Here is an 18,708-nt window from a genome sequence, read left to right on the forward strand (position 1 = left end):
GTGCTTAAGAGCTGCTCTCTGTGCAAAGTGTCCATCCCGAATCATCACCAATAATAGAGCGAAATCGTTAATACCATGAGGCCTGAACGCACCCACTTGGCACGAGACAGCACTTGTGCGGGTCCTTAACTTTGGTCACTTCTTTCGCTTCGCGTTGATTCGACGTTGCGGGAACAAAAAGAAAATTGGCGCAGCTTGCACTCGTGGTGCAAGGCTGGAGAAACAGCAGAGCAGGGGCGGTATTCTCGAGTGTTATCCCTTTTGCGTCCCTTTCAAAAGTGCCCCTTTTGGCAAGCCCTGATTGGCTAAAAGCAAACAACCGGAAGTGACGTAACACAAGCGCGGCAAACCTACTGCCAACGCTCATTGCTTAACCGGAAGTACGTCACGAGGAAGGGGCGCAAAAGGGACGTTTTCAGAAGGGACAGTTACGAGAATACCGGCCCTAGAGGTCGACCTAGCTTCTCCCCACACCGACAGCGGATTCCAGGAGAGAGGGAGCAGCCGGACCCCAGCAGTTCAAAGCCGTTTTGGACGGCACTGTAAAGCAAAAACCATTAAAGTGTGCACAGTATTTTATTCAGTAGCAATCGTCGTCGTTCCGTTCGTCGCCATGTTCCGACGACACAGCCGCGTAGGGCAAATCCTCTTGTAGCGCGTTCTCGCCTTGGTAGGCCTCCGCTTCTTCGTCAGGTGGTCCGGTGGCCGCCTCCACGTGTGGATTGGGAAGAGATGGCTTGACAGATTCGTCGTCATGCCCTTCGGCGCGGCGGACGTGTATCGGGCCGGTCGCTACACGACGACGACGACGAAGTCGGGAGCTCCTCATGGGGCGTAAGCCCACGGGCATGCCTGGACGACGCCGGGCGACCCCCGCGAGTCACGCGCTCAAGTGCGCTCGGGGTTTTCTGTCTACGCCGGACGGATTTGTGTCGGCCTTAACAGCTCTACTGTTAATAGTCCAGTGTTATTCGGCATATACTTGCGGTACTGCCGCTTGAATAACATGCTATCGTAAAATATAAAGACGCCTTCGGAGGGTGCGCAACGCAGATGTTATCAGCCCAACGGAGCTCGATAATTGTGACCGTGCTATCGTTAATACCGCTAAAGACAAGAAGGAAGCCTAGGGGTGGAGGCGTCAAAAAGAAGTAGGGTGCACCGATTGAAATTCATCGGGGCACTCAAGTCGGCTTACGTTCTTTGAGTGCGAAAGCTTGGCGATACTTATTACAATTTATTTGCTGCTGCATAGCATTTGCGTCTCTTTCTTCGCTTTAGTGTGTTGGTATTTCGGCGCAACTCACTCCGACCGGCTTCTTTTGTGATGCACCGTGTTTGCGACTTTCTTCGCTTTCGCTTACGGTGCGGATTAAGCCAGAAAGCAGACTAGCACAGGGCGTAGCTTACGTAGAATCGGAGGTCTGTGCAGTTGGTGTGCGCCTGTTATACTCACGTGCCATCCCTTTGAGTTGTCCCGTGACATGCATTATTCGACAACTTTTACATTTCCTATGCATAATTTTGTAGAGCGGGCACATTTGCCCCTAAAAGTTGACCATTCCTGGCCAATCCGCGAAGCGTGTATGTGCCACGAAGAAAGGAACAATACCTGCAACTTTATTTTTCCGCAGGTGGCAACGGGCTGCTGCTCTGTGGACGCGTGTTGAAAACCCATCGGATCAGGCATGAGTTTTTTTTTTATTTACCGCATTTTTGCGATTCGAAGCACCCCAGATTCTAAGCAACATCGCCTACTTTCGGGGTAAAGAAATTGGAAAAAACAGTTTGTACGCGAATCTAAGCACCCCCTTTTCTTAAAAGCGACCATCACAAGGTGGATTTCTAAAGCGTGGAAGCGGGCCCAAGTTGACGTTTCGGCCAAGTCATTTATGAAGTTTTCAATTACAAACCACTTCAACGGAACAGGAGACGACCTGCTGGGGGATACTGAGATCGGCGGCCCAAGCAGCCCAATGGACTCGAATGGAAGTGAGGGTGACTGAGGATTAAATGTAAGCGGCGGATTAGCTGTCTGTGCCTATTTTTCTATCAAGTGTTTGCCAAATGAAACATTGTTTTCTTTTGCCTGTCTCGTCTAGATTCGGCCGCGAAAAAAAGAAAGTGGTGGGAAGGGGGGGGGGGGGTACCCCTTCTCACTTTGGGCAACGGGACCGTTGAAAAAAGGGAGTGCTTAGAATCGAGTAAATACGGTAATTACGCTTTTACAGTGGCTCCCATTTCATTGACCGGACAACAACCATGGCGACGATCACGGCTTTTCGCCAAGAATGGGGTATTTAAGGCTTTCACCTTAATATAATTTTCAAAGAAACATCGGCACGTGGGGACTGGAGTAAGGTTAACCAAACGTGCGTGCGGGATCTGGCGGAAGCTGAGCGCCTGGGTATAGAGAGGCGGTGAGGCAACACGAGTTCCCGAACAATGCGGACAACAGCGCTGGATATAGAAGGTGCTGTGTTCGGCAGGCACGACACCGCCGCCTGCTTGATTACAAGGCTGCTGATCTGACGCTCGCGTGCCTTCATACTCTGCACACGATCTGCTGGAATCGTTATGGGCGCGCCTTCGTTCGGGCGCTGCGCGATGATGGTTGCTGCGGTTTCTTTCCGACAACAACACTGAAAAGGCAATCACAACAGCAGTGCTGGGAGTCACCGCACGACGGCTAAGACTTCCTTTTGATGTGGTCAGCGGCCTTAACGTCTGGTTAGGCGAGTGTTCCTGGGGCGGTAATCCCGTGTTTTGTCCCTTTTGTGTCCCTTTCAAAAGGGTCCCTTTTGAGCGAGCCCTGATTGGCTAAAATCGAACACCCGGATGTGACGCCATGCAAGCACGGCGGAGTGGTTCGCTCGCGGAACAATAAACACATAAAAGATACTCTGATAGGGTTTCAGTTCCTTAAAATGCGTTTGCAAGAACAGTTACGGTATTTGAATAAAAGGCCCACTGCTTAACCGGAAGTACGTCACGATGAAAGGCACGCGAAAAAGTTTTCAAAAGGTACAGTTACGAGAATACCGCCCCTGGTCAGCTCTCGAGTTTTGGCGCCCCAATTCTCCGTTATCGATCCCTTAGGTTACCACGTTTAAGTGAATGGACCTTTGCCACTCCAAGAACAGCGCTAGTCGCGGCGAATATGGAAATCACAATTCGTGGCTCTTTCGGCCACGATTGCTGGGGACACTTTTGTCCAATATATTCCACTTCACTGGGACCGCCCGTAGGGATACCTAAAGGCTTGCTTTGCACGAACATCGCGCTTCGCTTTTTAAACTTTATGCCCAGACGTCGCTCTTCGGGTGCGCTCTTGACGAAGTTAGCACGTTTGACAATGCCAATTATTCGCCATGCAATGACTTCGCGCTTTCGCATTGGCCACCGAATGCCAACCAGAATCTTTTTGAAGTTCGCCCCGGCGCACCCACGGCATTCGTAAAAAGCGGAAATCACGATAAAAGCAGGCCACCAAAAGTAATGCGGCGCTTGCAAGCCCATGCACAGATAATGTTCGTACAAAGGTCCATTCGCACGTACAAGGCAGGTAGGCTTAAATGGAACATTTTAGAATTAGCGCAGCCAAGACAAAGCTGCAGGGGGGAAATTGAAAATCGTCGGACTCACCTTCGAAGTTCACAAGCTCAGACAGCGCATGCGCATGGTGCACCGCTGTGTCCCTGCAAAAAGAACGAATGCAGAACGGGCAACTTGAAAGCTTTGCTACGAACGCGACGACATGCTGCGGCACTTCTGGTAATGAGAAGCTAATCTCGTCCGTTTGTGAATATCACGTTACTTTCGGTTGGAAATGTGCCATATCGGTCCTCGCGCATGTGAAGGCGAAAAAAATATGGCAGAATACGTGAGCGTCAGCTGAACCTTCACCTTTGACTTGACTTGCCCGTGCTGCATGCTGCTGCCGTCACTTTGACATCGGCAGTGCATAGATCAGGCAAGGAATTCGATTTTTTTTTTCTCCATTTTCTTCTTCATCTTTCTTGCGTTGTTTGCGCCACTAAGTTCTACGAGCTACTCGTCTCGCTCGTCTACTCATTCAGCCGTAAATCACGCTTCCGGAGAACTAATCCCTTTAATTGACTGCATACGAAAAAGAAAACACAAGCGATATCCGAAGCAAGGATTCAAGCCGCATCGTTTGTGCTGCCTGAACACTCGTAACTTTAACGTGGCACCCGATTATAAACACATAAATAGTTCAAAGGAAATAGCCAACGACTGTATTAAGCCCTAAAGAACGCGCACTTTCTCTTTCACCCGTCGCACCGCAGATTTGAGAGCCTTGAGAAACGGGCAAGATGATTCGAGGGGAAAGGTCAACGCAAGCTAAACATTCATTTACCCGCTCTCGAATGTTCTAACCGGGTTATTTCAAGAAGCAGCGTCAACGCCCAGGCACGGCCACACGCGAGTGAAAGGTATCGCTTTGCCATCGGAACCGTGAACTCTGCCCGCAAACAAGCAATTTCGCTTCGGTGGGAACCAATAATTCTGGAAACGGCAAAGCGCGGAACTTTAACGATCCGACACGATCAGCGCAACGTGATCGGTAAGACGGGGCACGGCCCCGTAAAGGAAACAAGGGGGCACGTAGTCATGCAGAACACAATCCCGATAGCAAAGATTTATAAGGTCTTTAAGCCTATACGCACGCAAAGGACATCCAATTTATTTCGAACCAACGCCGAGGAAAGCAAAATACCAACTTGCGTTTATAAATGAACGGCGCAGACGCTGCCAAAGTTTAGCACAAGCGCGGTGGTAACCTCATCGATTCACATGAGCTGCGGTCTGGCGATGAATCGCTTCCAAAATGACGACAGGCGCGTCCTTGGAAGGGAAGGCAGCGGCCACGCGCCTTCGCCGCAACGTCTTCAAGACGCGATGCTGCCGATATGTCGCTGCTTGATGGAGGTGATTGCCAAGGCGCCGCCGACGGACGCCTTCGGAAGCGTTGCCAATCTTCGCACGCTCAGCTGACCGATGTCGTATCGACGTATCGAAGGCGCTAATCAGAACCGGAGGCAATTTTTCACCCACTGTTCGTACACGCACTACAGCTTCGCACCGCGGAATAGACGGCAGTTCGTGACATTAAGAGGCGAGCACTTGAAAGAGGCTGTAGTAATTAATTAGCTCTTTTTTTTTGTCGGATCGGCTGACATAGTGAGACCACCTGTTGATAAGTTGGGGAAATGCGCCGCAGACTACGAATAATCTGGGGTAATAAACCTGCCATGATTTCACAGATGCCATCCGTCCTTCCGTTCTCATTGGCATTGGATGCGACGGACATGCTTGAGCTTGGGGCTTCGCCTGCACTAACCGCGTGGTCAGGGCCGGCTGACGGCAGCTTGACGCATTCCCTGGAAACGCTTTCTACACCAAGCTGAGCAAGAACATTGTTATTTTCTTTTCTACCGACGTCCGTTGAGCCGAGAACGAGAACGCTGTTTGCGAGACCAGCGTGTGAGTGATTGGGTGTATAGTTGGTTGCGACAACGTACCAAGAAAAGTAGCTGCGCTTGGCTGGCAAGCACGGCCGAGGTCAAGGTCCGCGGGCTCTATTAATACCATGCTCCACTCGACCCCCCCCCCCCTCCCCCTTCCCCGTAAAAAAAAAAAAAAACAACGACGGTGATTAACCATTCGGTGTTTTATGAGGCCAACTGACAAGAGAAATGGGCTCATTAGAAATAACGACCCAATCAATCTGCATTGAAGTTAACTTGATTGCCACGATTAAACATTATCCATGGATATCTTTACAGTTGTCCTTCTCCCGTACATATTGTGCCCTTATCTTCTATTTTTCTATTTAAGGCGAGACACTCCTCGCGTCAGCACGATTTCACCGCTTTTTTAAAGCGTTTTCGCGAAGCAGCCAAGGCCGGGACCACGATGCCGGCAATTTGACCTTCTAGCCGAATAAGGGGAGGAGGAGTAAGGAAAGGCAGCTAGTCAGCTGAAACCTCTCCCACATGTAACTCTAGAAGATATATTCCCGCAAAAATGCTCCACTCGAAGACACTGTTCACCCTGGCCGAGATCGACGAATGCAAACGGAAGCGCACCCAGGCTGCCCGCTGAAGATGATCTTGAGAAACGTGTGAGGATTATGTTGCCGCACAATAACGAAAGTAGAACACCATACGCAAACGGAGAGCCGGCCAAATGCCTTAAAAATGGGACGAAGTGCTGGAGCAGCGTCAAGGTGTCGTCAAACAACAGCGAACATCCCTGTCCACAGCTATTTTCCAGTGCCCTTGGTGGCAGCGACCCGGCACTTGGAGATGCACTTCACCAACCACCCATTCAGGACCTCGTGTGCGTCTGCAACACGCTCTGCTTCATCTATCACGTCTACCCGATCTAGGATGATAGTGTCATTGTGCCGCCAAACTAAGAATTCCTCCCGTTACGCTGCGCTAAACGGAGGTCGTGGCTGCCCTAAACTTTTCCAGGGAAGCTGTTCATGGCCAGGGTTCCACGCATTTTCGTGACCGCGAACAAGAACTCATATCCGGCCGCTAAGTACAAATAATATAATGGAGCGGCGTATATGGCTTCGGAGAGGACCGTGCGCTAATAGCGCACACACCGGGACGTGTGTTTTCCCCGCGGATGGAGCTCGACCAACGTCATGGTGGGTGTGCTATTAGCACGCGGATCACGCCGAAGTCACACGCCGTTCGAAGCACTGATTTAGACATCAAGCCTATACGCCTCGTCACTTGGATATGTATTTTAAAAGTATTGATTAATAATAGGCGCAATATTCAAGGTAAAAATATGATTCAGACTTCAAGCTAATACGTCTGATCACTTGGATGCTCATTTTGATAAGATTAGTTATCAATAGGCACCTTTTTCGTTATCAGTAGAGTCTAAGGTACATAATAAACGTTTGTTAAAAGTTTAGTGGTGTGCGACCCTGTTAACCATGCCTACGGCCGCTCCACTCTCTCTTTGTCGGCGTTCCAAGCGCGAGTGTGTCTAGTTTCCTCCGGCTCCTAGGTGTGGCAATCCCATCGTCAAGACAACTGGGTGTTTTCTGTTTTGAATTTCCCTCCTCTTCTGCCGTCGTAATGGTGAGGCCGCGTGCAGTCCAAGCTCAAGCTTCGCGGGTCGTCCACATTCAGAGAATGGAATGGCTCGCGAATTTTTCAATATTCTTTATCTTTTTTCAGTCAAAATGTCTTTGGGTTGGTAATGGGGTATATAAGGTGAGTTACGAAAGCATAGTTGCTTCAAATATTCTGAGCTTGTATTTTGTCATCGACGCTCCTGTAAATGTAACAACGAATGAGTATTTTCTGATGCATCGCCATGTACGCGTCCAACGTTCGCAGCACAAACGGAGAACGTCCCCGAGTGCGTCCTTGAGTTCCGCGGCCAATAATTCTACGCTCGTCATTGTGTTTCTTACTTTCCGCGGCCCGCTACACCAAGATCGCAATTTGTCGTAGCGCAGAAGCAAAACGAAACGGTTGCTATGCCAGCCCGGGCTTTACGCGTGTTGTAGAGCTCCATTCCCTGGCCTCTACAAGGCAGGAAGCGCCGCGGGCACTAATAATATTAGTTCCGCTGTCTAAGCCAGTAAGTGGTAATGGGCTACAGAAAGCCAATCTTCACTGCAATTCTGCGCGGAAGTTAGCCGAATGATTTGTTTGCGCGCTCCAACCGGCGCGCAAACACCTTTGGGAAACGGAGTGAATGGAAGCGCCAGCAAACGGCGAGTAAATTAATTTATCGCGTGTTTGCCGATGGAAATGCGATTTCCTCGACTCGTCGATTACAGATTTAGAGGTATTTTTGTAGCGCCATTGGCTTGGTTCCATTCGTGCGCGCAATGCTCGAAGTTTTAGTTGAAACTTCCTTTATCAACTCGTAATTAGATTGAATTTTTCACTTTCAAGTTCTCGTCTGCAAGCTTTTTTCCGAAAGCACACTAACAAATCAATCTTTACAAGTTCGTCGCCGTTAGAGTAACTAAACAAGCGTTTTGAGTGACTTTAGAAATCTTATTTAGTGGCACTTGTGTCGTCGCATCGTGAAAGTGTTTAGCAATGGCTGGGTTCAAATTACCAAGCAGATTTTTACAGCAAGCTCTCAAGATTGCGGCCAGTTTTTTTTTCCAGCTTGTTTACAATGTTTGCTTTAATACACAGACTACTTCTTTGCGGTGACAGCGACGCAGTTTCGAAGTTGTAACGAAATTAGCCATCCGTTTTTAGCGAGCTGTGTGCGCCTTCTGGGTAGCTCATTGTCATCATATGCATCATCATCATCATAATCACCACCATCATCATCATCATTATCATCACAACCACACCCCCACCACCACCGTTGTCCTACCGTGCTGGCTGAGCCGTATTACAGCCCAACCACTCATCTACAGAGCATGGTTTGGATGTTTTATTCGGTGTCTAAAAACACTCCAGTCAATTGTGTAATGCAATAAGGTGAAATGGTTTTCTTAAATAAGCCTTGTAAAAACGAGGGAAATGGCGCAAACTCCGAGCGTGCGTACTAGTTTGATGGCGGGGCCTTACGCATGCAGCAGGGCCTTACGCATGCGGAAGACGACGGAGTATTTTATATCCAACAAAGCCGTAGTTGGTTTCGGCGGAAAAACGGGAATTGTCAGTAATGGCATGTCGCTGGACTTTCTGAGATCAGAAAATCTTGCACCCGGCATGGGTACTTACTTACCGTTTTGTCCGCACCCGGCATCCTGCACTTAGACGAGTTAACATCGATCTTGTTTGCTAGAACCAGTTATGTCTGCAACCCACAGATCATCTTGCTTGCAGTTTCTCACACGGTAGTTGCAAGTTTTCAGAACAAAAGTTGTCTGGCTTGAGTATTGCGCACCCAAAAAAGGTTTCCTTGCGAATACGCGTGAATTCTTGCTACTCCAGCGTCGCTTGCTGAACGATTAATGAACTGACTTCCATTTTGATGTAAACACAAAGGTAGCGCCAAAGATACGCCCACACGGCATTTCTACGCCCAACCCATGAGTTCCACATGACAGGAGCTCCAAACGAAGGTCAAGCAGACAAGTCCTTAAGAAAAGACAAGTGAGTCGTAAAAAGTGAAAGCCCGTATTGATTATCGATTATCGTTGCTGGCCCAGGCCTCCAACTTTGAACGGTCCTAACGGCGACAGGGCAAACGGTTGGCAGGGGCGGGCCTGCGCACAGTACATTCGCCCAATTTCGATTTTGGACGAACACGGCTGGCGCCCTTCCCGTCACACCCAGCCCACAACTTCGTACGCCACGAGTGGAACTAAGGACCAGTGGGAAGGGCGCAGTATAATAGTTATCGGGAACAGTATTTATACGGACTGCGATTCGAACCCCCCTTCCAACTGGCACGCAGGTAACCTTTGAGCAGTCAAACAGCGTTAAATCCTTTTTGGACGCAGCCGGCATGCACGCAGCCGGCAGGAACCCGGGTAAAGTGGTGGCGAAGAATTTCAGGATGTCCGTATGCACGTATAGTAAACGCTGGTTACAGCGAAGTTCTCGGGAAAGGTCGCTGGCTTCGTTACAACCGATGCTTCGTTTAAAGCTAAGATGACTTGGTATCAGTCCGCTGCAGTGGGGACCATTGAACACTTCGACTAAAACAAGTTTTCGGATAGAGCGATTTTGCTGTAGCGAGTTTTGACTGTAGGCGTGGTGAGAGATTTTTCGCTGAAGCCACGCATGCATGCATCACGGGAAAATGGAACCTCCAGCTGCAGGCATGATCTAATTCTAATTTCAGAAATGTGGCCGAGTGCTGCGACATTTCGTGGCTCATGTCATATATTCCCGATAGAAAAAAGGGCAAGAACGGCCAATGGTCTCATACATTACACAAGCAGGCAAGCCTGTCTCGCAGCCGTTATTGAGATGTTTGTAACTGGCTCTGATACCTAAGCACACGAGAAAACATTGCATGTTGTTTCAAGCTCTTCCTAAGGTACGCTGAAGTGAATTCACCGAAGCCTTACTTGTTGTTGCGTTGTGAAATGTAACCTACTTGATTCATTGCTTGATTATTTAGCTTGCGTGATGAGTCTTATAGTTCTTCGTACTGGGCGGCTGGAGAGACAACCCCAGAATGAGACCAAACTAGTTTGAAATTAGTTTTCGAAATATTTCAGTATTCAAAACTTTGATTTTTTCCCTCCTCAATCGGACACAGGTTCAACGGTCCCCCTAATGGACGCGGGCTTGCGTGCAAATGGGGCTGCTTCCATAAGCCCACTTTGAGTGACTGATGTTAGACCTCGCCTAGGAGCAATTGCAGTTGGCGCGGCTGCTGCATGCGGCGTTTAATCTGAAAACGGAACGGAGGCATTGGCAAAGATGATAACTGCCCCCTTTCCCCTCTCGGCTGGCGAAATCAAGGTATGACAGCGCAACCTCAGCGGCTGCGTCATATCAGAGAGGAGCTTTGCGCCGATTCTAACTCTCGTGCATGCGTAATCAAGCAAACGACAATAAAAATTTGTAGCCGGGTATCTCGCAGTACAGACACGCTAGAAAAATTATTCCAACTTATACTGTGTAGAAACACGACGGCCTCAAACTTTTCGATACGAACATACCCGCTTACCGATGTCTACAAATACTTAATTATTCAATTTTAGTTAATGCGGCTGCTGAGAGCGATAATTATCACCTCATTTTGATTCCCCATGGCTGCATAACTTATCTGCACAGGTGCTCCAGTGCCTAATTTTAAGAAAACCATTCAGCTTAATTTGAACACCCGGCATATTTTAATACATCTTAAATTCAAAAGAACGAGAGCTTTGAGGGTTAGCTGAAGCCAATGCTTCCTCCACACTTGCGATGCAGACTGGCCATTCAGAAATCTTATCCTCGCACTTAATTCGGCCAATTTCTCTGTAAAAAATCAACTGTCATTGTGTACTCATAGGGCATGTTGAGTTTCTTAACTTCGGGACTTTTCCCTGTTGTTTGTCGCGACTAGAAGCTCGTATACGCAGTGTGCCGAAACAAACCAATGGGAAGTGTTGCATTGCGTGAAATTATGTATTCATTGTTCAGTTCAAGTCACACTTAGCTGTAAAAGAAGCTGAATTGTTTCACCAGGGTGATAACATAGCTGTTCGACAACGGATGAAGGTTTACAGGGCCAGTCGTGATTAATAAGTCGGCAGAAGTGAGTATACGTGGTGCAATCGCTGTTGCTTTTCGAAAGCTCGAGTCATACAGGGTGCTGCAAGTATTTGTTCTGACAGATTGGAAAGCAAAACTACAGCTTTTGTCGCGTGGGAACTCTACAGGGAGAACTTGCCTACGTTCATTACGGGTTGTGCAATTATGAGCAGCAATGGTTTCAGTGTGCAATTTCATTTGCTCCCGTTCCACGTCGGCGCCAAGGGCAACGAGGCTGTCATTTACACTTACTGTGAAAGTTTCGTACGACCACAGGCTTATTTTGAGACAGCAAGTTATCATACATTTCAGGTCCCAGCGTCATCCCCAACATCATCAACCTTGTGTAACAGTGCAGCTTTACTATACCGCATCTGAACATGCTCAGGCAACACGAAAGCTCGGCGATTCACGACAGCCCTCGTGCGATAGCTTGTGGGCTCGTCCTGTGCGGTCTTAGGAGATGTGCAGCATTACCGAATATGCTGCCTAAAACATGCTGCAGAACAGGCGACCTTGTCCTCGGAGTTGCGAAAGCTAGCATCCCCACACACCACGGTGGACCACATCGCCTTCTCAAAGGGACATTGGGTCAGATAGGTATTGCGCCTCCGCATTAATTTCCTTCGACACGCTAAACTCGCGGACCCCAGATTTCCATCCACCGGCCGTGCTCTAGGTGAAGGCACCACATTTTTAACGCATCTGCTGCCGCTCAGGCGGAGCCATTGCCGCCATACATACTTTGCAAGGCTGGCACCGCCTTATCTGAGACCACCAACAAATTATCTTCGTACGTGTCATGTTTTTTTGCTCCAGATTAAAACCGCAAGGGGAGAAGCGGAATATTCACCAGACGCAAAGGTTACGTCACATATTTTTCGGCCGCAGGAGGAAGGCAACCACAACGGCGATATATTCCCTGGCAATCTTATCACCCTCCTGCGAAATAATTATGAAAATCAACCGGGCAGTAAATTCCGTAGCCTGGTCCGCACTGAGAAACCCTCAGGAAGAATGTTGATTCCCCCGAGTGTTATACGTTTCCTCATGTAGCACACGCACGCGCAGTTACAAAGCCTATTGCGCCCGTAGGGATAAGAGATCGACATGCAGCCAAAGTGCCCTACCAAGGCCAAGGGGATTAAGCATCTCCATTACGCCGGCTTCTAACTGAGCTCCGAGGCGAGTACAGATTGGCGGTGTGGCATCCAAAGCAGCTGGAATGGGAGCTATTTTTCGAAGACGCAGCCTAAATATGAAGTGCAAGGAAAGGTGTGATAAGCAAATCATCTGCGAACAGCGTAGGGTACGAAGAGAGAAGGACGGGAGAGGGAAAGAAAAAAACGAGGCAGCAGAACAAGAAGGTCAGGAGATGTCCACGTGATAGAGTACGAAACGACCTCGCCGGAGAAGATTAGCACTGTCTTTTTGGCATAATCCCCAACATCAGACTTCACACGTCGTTAGAAAAAAAAAAAGAGATTGAAGGGATAGCGAGAGAGCCACCGTCCCTTGTATTATCTAACACGGGGACCCTGGCACGCGAAGCTCATAACTAAAATCGGGCTCTATGCGCCGAAGAGGGGGGCCTCGAAATAGACCGTGTGCTAAATTCCTGGTGCTGATACGTGTCACCAAACGAGATAACTACAGTCGCCTGCTCTGACTTTCTGTCCTTATTTTTGTCACCAACCTTGCTTCTGTGTTGGAATTCAGTCTTGTCTCTAAACGTTGAGGCGCCGCCGACTTTTGTGAGGAAGGAAGCAGATCGTTAAAGATCGATGCACGTCCATTAGCCGCTAACACGGGTGGTTGGCAACCCTGGATGATCGCATAAGCGAGTGTATGCAATAAAACTTCGTTCCCGCAATAAAACGAGGGCTGGCTTGGAACGGGCAAACGCCGTGGTGCTAAGTGGTGGTACGTGGTCGAAGATTAGGCTCGTAAAATACGGCCTTGCGGCGCGAGCACCGACGATATTCGCGAAGTAACTTTGCGCAGCTCGACGTTGGGCTGCGCTTGCGACTCAATGAAGACGCAGGGTTTAAATGACTTCGTAAAGGAAGCTATTACTAAAAATGTGCACGCGTGTGGAAGAATCGCGCTTTAGAGCTGAAATCTTTATGTTTTCTTCGTTCTATCTCAAACGGTAGCTTATCAACGTCTCAGCACATTTTGAGGAGCGAGAACGGACGCGGCAAATTTTTATGTTGCCATAAATTGTATCTAAACAGGGACCAGTATACCGGAAACAAGCCAGGTGAGCGGACTATCCGGCGACAAGGTTCTAACGGCGATTCGGCGGATTGCTCGGAGCCACAAGATCCGATCACTTTCGACGTGACAAGAACAGTAGCGACTTTATTATGCCGCGTTATAGGGTAGAAGCACCGGTTGTTAAAGCATGGCAGAGGCCCGCTACTTGAGACGTGCGTACTTAGCTACTGCAACACAAAATCCCGTCGCAGCCGAACGCCCACCTGTGCCTCTTCTGCTTTGTGCTAACACCCCAAAGAAGTACATATAGGTTTCCCCACAACGCTGCATAAAGACCAGTCAGTGCGACGCAGTGGGTAGACTGGAAGGAAGGGCGAGACCCATCGCATATTTGAGCGTAAAACGAGCCCAGCGCGAGGACATGACACACTGGAGATGTCATGCATGCCTTGGCCGCGTGACACCGCAGCGATGGCTTAGAGGTACAGCACTCGCCTCGTATGCGGAGGTAGCGGGTTCGAATCCGCATACCGCCGGGCAGCCACCGGTTTCTTTAATGTGTACAGGTGTCCCTGCTCGAGTTCGGACCCTTCAAAAAGGAATTAACGCCTGGAAAGCTGCCTTTGCGGAAGCCCCTGACCCTTGTCCATCTGGCGGGGCCCCCGGCCATCATGTCTCATTGCCGGGGGTGAAAGAGTCTGGTGGCATGTCCTGCCACAGGCGGTTACTAGTTGAGCGTCCACCGTGGCTGTGGAAGGCACTGTGTGCAATCGTGTGCCTTGGTGGCACCGGGCATCTACCGGGCAAATTTTCCTTCACAGAAACTTACTCCACCTTGGGGGTTTCCCCTAAATCTGGTCGATCGGTAAAATAGGTACAAGCGACTCCCCGCCCTGGCGCTCGGTACCTTGTGTGGGACTACAACGCTTGCGAAGTTCACCCGGCTTGCACGGGAAATCGCCCCTATGAAAAGGGGTGGTTGTAAAAACACCGAAACGTTTTTTTTTTTTTCCCAACGACATCCGTGTTGCGATCTTGGAGGGTTACAAAATCAAGACTGAAAAGCGAATAATCCTTCTTCGAAAGCGATTGTTCGTACTTGAGGGACGGTATTAAATCAGTTTCTCTTTGCACGAGAACGTCGTCACAATCACGAAATGCGAAAATTAACCTACGGATTGGGCAAGGCAACAACCACGGTCGAGATCGCAAATTACCCGCTATTCTCCGCACGTTGCGCGCAGCTTCCATTCATTCTTTGTCAATCCCCCTCATGGACATGGACCATCATCGGGCATGTCGGTAGGTTGGACCGGAATTTCTGCCTCGGTGGGTTCAGGTGAACTAAGCATGAACTAAGGAAAAAGAAACATTTAAGGCAATAATTTATTGAGCATATTAGTGCCTATTTTGAGGTCTTTCCTATACGGGCTTTTCAACGCCTAAAAAATCCCGCCATCTCCACGAAGTGAATGTTGATGAGAGGGGCGAAGCTAAAATGCTAATCGGTAAAACCATGAAACATTCGCCCACACATCATATAAAGACTCGACACGTCAAGCTTTCCACCGCTCCGTTCACAAGCCCGTCGACGACGTCGATGTTTGTGGTGATTATGTAGGGCTTGTTTGGGACGATGGGAATCTCCATGGGTAAGTTGGCGAATTCGGTGTGTGACATTTTAGCCACCTTGGCCGTCGCCTTCTGCAGAGCGTCTTGTGTCGCGTACCCCTGGTACGTGTTCTCAGCTCGCAGGCGACGAACGACAAACTCTCCTTCTTCCTCTACTCCTTGTTGGGTAGCAACGAACGCGGTGAACGTTATGACCTCTTCGGCCAATCTTTGGTTGGCCAATCCCTAGGGGGATCCTGCCACAATCATCAATGTGCCGTTTACAATGTGCCGTGTACGGCCGGGACAGGGCCCGATCAAGAAGAGCTTCGCCCCTAAAACCCCGTAATTACGTTATATATGCCATTAAATGCCTTTTTTATGCTATAGATGCCATAAGAAGGCCTTTTTGTGTTGTATTTTTCTTTTTTTGTATTTTCGAGCCATGTTTCGAGCCATGTTTCGAGCCAGGACTGCTCTCACGTCGGCAGCCTGCTGGGTTTGTCGCACGCCATTTGCGAGTAGAATCCGGGTGGCGTGCCAAACACGCCGAGACTCGGAAACCGTGATCGAGCTGCCGCCACCTCGACCTGACGTCCCGAGCAACTAGCCGCTGAAGACTCGTACACAGCGACGCCGCAACCAACCTCGCCGCCGCTTGGGCTTGGCGTCACCCCTGTCCGCGCAAGCTCCTTCATTGTGTGTTCTTCTTTTGGGCTGTGTCCGGACATCAACGGCGAAAACTTTTGCCGACAAACCTTATCCATTGCTAATGCTTTAAAAAGCAAACAATGAAGGAAAATGAACTTGACACAGCCGCACATATGCAGCTCAATGTTAAAGACGCCTCCTGGTGCATATCCACGAAACATCTGACACACGAAAGTTTCAAGGTGACGCCACGAAGACGTGCACACGCAGCCGTCGATCACGGGTACACCGGGGGTCGGCAAGATGCAACACGTGTAGCTCAAAGAAGGAACGAGACACGGAAGTTGCAGGACGAGCATCTCAACACTTTTCGAGTGACTGGTAGCGATAGCCGTCATCTGCCGTGCTGGTAACTTTAACTTTCAAGGGCGTTCGCAACGTAGCTCAACGGGTGAGTGAATAAGATTGCTTAATTTGTGTATATATATATATATATATATATATATATATATATATATATATATATATATATATATATATATATAATGCATATTACTGAATGACAACGTCCCCAGCAGCTTCGCGAGCCATCCACTCGATAGAACAAGATAACTCAGTAATTGGTCCTGAATTATTGATTTCACTCTACTATCAATGGGATTCAAGGGTGTCGTGAAGAGGTAAGGATGTCGTTCTGTTCTGTCAACGAATAAATAGCTGCTGTCAAGGTAGCGTATTTCGAGGCGCGTTAGTGTCTTCAAGAACCAGTTACCAATTGTGCCTCTTCTGCAGAGCCCGTTGTTGCTCGTTGGGGAACTCGGCGTAGAGCGGAAAACTACAATGGGAAACACTTTGGTGGTATGAACAGCTTCGCAGTCAACAAAAGCGTCGCAGCCCAAACTACTCTACACGGCGCTACACTTAACGTGACTTGATACATTCGTGGTCTTATTTCACATCTTAGCCGAAAGCATTCAGCAACTAAGACCTTATGCGCCACTCTGACTAAGAATGCTGAGCCCATTTTGAAGGTCTGGGAAAGGTTCGCTACCACCATCTCCGAAAGAGTGGTTGCTTATAAAGCCATTCCGAAGCTTAAATCTGTCTCGGACGTAATATTCCTGAATTTCCCATGATAAAAGAACTACTAAAGATTCTGAGCGGCAAACATTTGGACATTCCAGATGGAATTAGACGATGGAGCGTTCCGAAGTACAAGCACGCTCCGCCAACTTGAGGAGACCCTAGCGTTTCGCAGTCGATATTGTTTCGCAAAAAATATTGACTGACTTAAGATACAATTTCAAGCCATAAAATATTGACATGGAATTGGTTTGCGATCACTGTTAAGCATTTTTTTAGTGTCGAATCACCCTCCATTTCACGTAAACATGTTGAAATACCGTTATTTCCGTGTGCTATTTTCCCCAGAAAAATAAAATTACTTTCCCACAGCACAAGATATGTCTGCTGTTTTCCGCGGAAGTAAAAAAATTTGTCCTGAAATACTCTGCTGAAGTAAATACTAATTGAGCCAAAATATGCCTACATGATAGTGTTTCACACCTGTGTAACCCTAAATAACACTTTTCAACGCCGGTTATTGGCGCCTAAAACCTCAGTTTTTCGTGCCTAGATTTCCCGTTTCTAATCATAACAGTCAATAATAGGCACGCGGGAACAGCAGTAGCTCGAAGCCGCCGGCGTCGTTCGCCACCGTTGTAAACGCAATTTTGTTATGGGGATCGAAGTAACTAAGGGGGATGGTTTTCGCCGAAAATGCAGGGATACTTTTTTAAAGAACGAATGCGGACAAGGGCGCTAAACCGTGCAAGGTCATGCTTACTGCCGCAAACAAGGCATTGGATTTGTTTATATTCTTGCTTCTACCGCCCGGCTGCGTTGGGCTGCATTATCTGAGTCCCGAGTGAAGCGCATGTTCTTATCTTTCTTTCTTATGCCGTCCGGGTTATCTCATTTGACAGGGGGAACGTTTCGCCCTAACGCCACTAGCCTAGAATAGTATTCTTTTATCTATAGTGTTCTCGGTGTAATTCGGCGGTTCGAGAAACACCCGCGCAGAAAAATAAATGCCCGCAGAGTAGACGCCGCGGCATTCGATTCTCCGACACTCGCCTGCGTACATCACTTTGCTTCGCCGCCTGTGTATTCTTTTGAATTGTTAGGAGAGCACGAGTTCGCTCTAATAAACTTGTTTTTCCTTCAAGACAACTGCGTCATCTTCAGCTACGTGACAATTTTTTAAGGCGAAACGTTAACGGCCCTATTCTGCGAAAAACCGGTCTTGTTATCGTCCACTGCAGAGAATGTCTGACGCTTTAAAGAGTAAATGAAAAACACATTGGGGTTCGCCTAGGAATCAACTCTAGATTCTGAGAATAAGATCCGAGTGCACACCGCAGTGCAATCGAACCGCGTTGCCAGCAGTGGAACAAAAGTGAGCCTAGTGTGTCCTGCTGACGAGTGAACATGATGGCACGGGAGTAGAATAGGCGTGCACCCCAGCCACGGAGAGCACGGGCTATGGGGAGGCTGTGGCGTAGAGGTGTCGCCAGTCTACCTGTCGTAGTAGATCGCAAAAGGCGAAGAACCGAAAGCGAAAAAAGCTATGCAAGAGCATGACGTGGCAGTAGGAATTCCAATAAATATCCCCAGAGGGAGCCTTATCTCCTTCCCCAAAGTGCCTCTCATACACGCCATACGCCAAAGTGCCTCTAAGCTTCTACCGGAACTGACTCCAGCGCCAACATTACGTCATCTAGCTAAGAAAATTAATCCTAGGACAACTAATTACTTTTTATAAGTTTTGAATACGAAAGCATTAATGCCCAGGTGAACGCAGCTGACTCCTCCTTCGGGTTTCGCGCTAAAAGTAATGTTCTAGACTTTTTGTGCGGATAATGTTTTAGGGTTTTGCAATCAACTTGGTGCCGTTTCTTTTTTAAATTTCTACGTTAGCATGTAGGCCGTTGGCCGGTGT

The 18,708-nt window shown here is 48.6% G+C and overlaps 1 protein-coding gene across 4 annotated transcripts in view; it reads right to left on the reverse strand.

Moving 5' to 3' along the window:
* The window catches only part of LOC144175026 (dopamine receptor 1-like), a 545,209-nt gene that overhangs the window by 397,955 nt on the left and 128,546 nt on the right, over nt 1–18,708 (reverse strand). For 3 of the 4 annotated variants that reach the window (XM_077704048.1, XM_077704044.1, XM_077704045.1), the window contains exon 2: nt 3,646–3,698. The exons of the other annotated variant lie outside the window; for it this stretch is intronic. The gene's annotated coding sequence lies outside the window, so the exon portion shown is untranslated. The remainder of the gene's footprint in view (nt 1–3,645; nt 3,699–18,708) is intronic. 4 annotated transcript variants of the gene reach the window in all.

Source organism: Haemaphysalis longicornis, unplaced genomic scaffold, assembly GCF_048455015.1.
Source record: "Haemaphysalis longicornis isolate Haplotype H1 unplaced genomic scaffold, Haemaphysalis longicornis Haplotype H1 scaffold_3, whole genome shotgun sequence".
In the NCBI taxonomy this organism is placed as follows: domain Eukaryota; kingdom Metazoa; phylum Arthropoda; class Arachnida; order Ixodida; family Ixodidae; genus Haemaphysalis; species Haemaphysalis longicornis.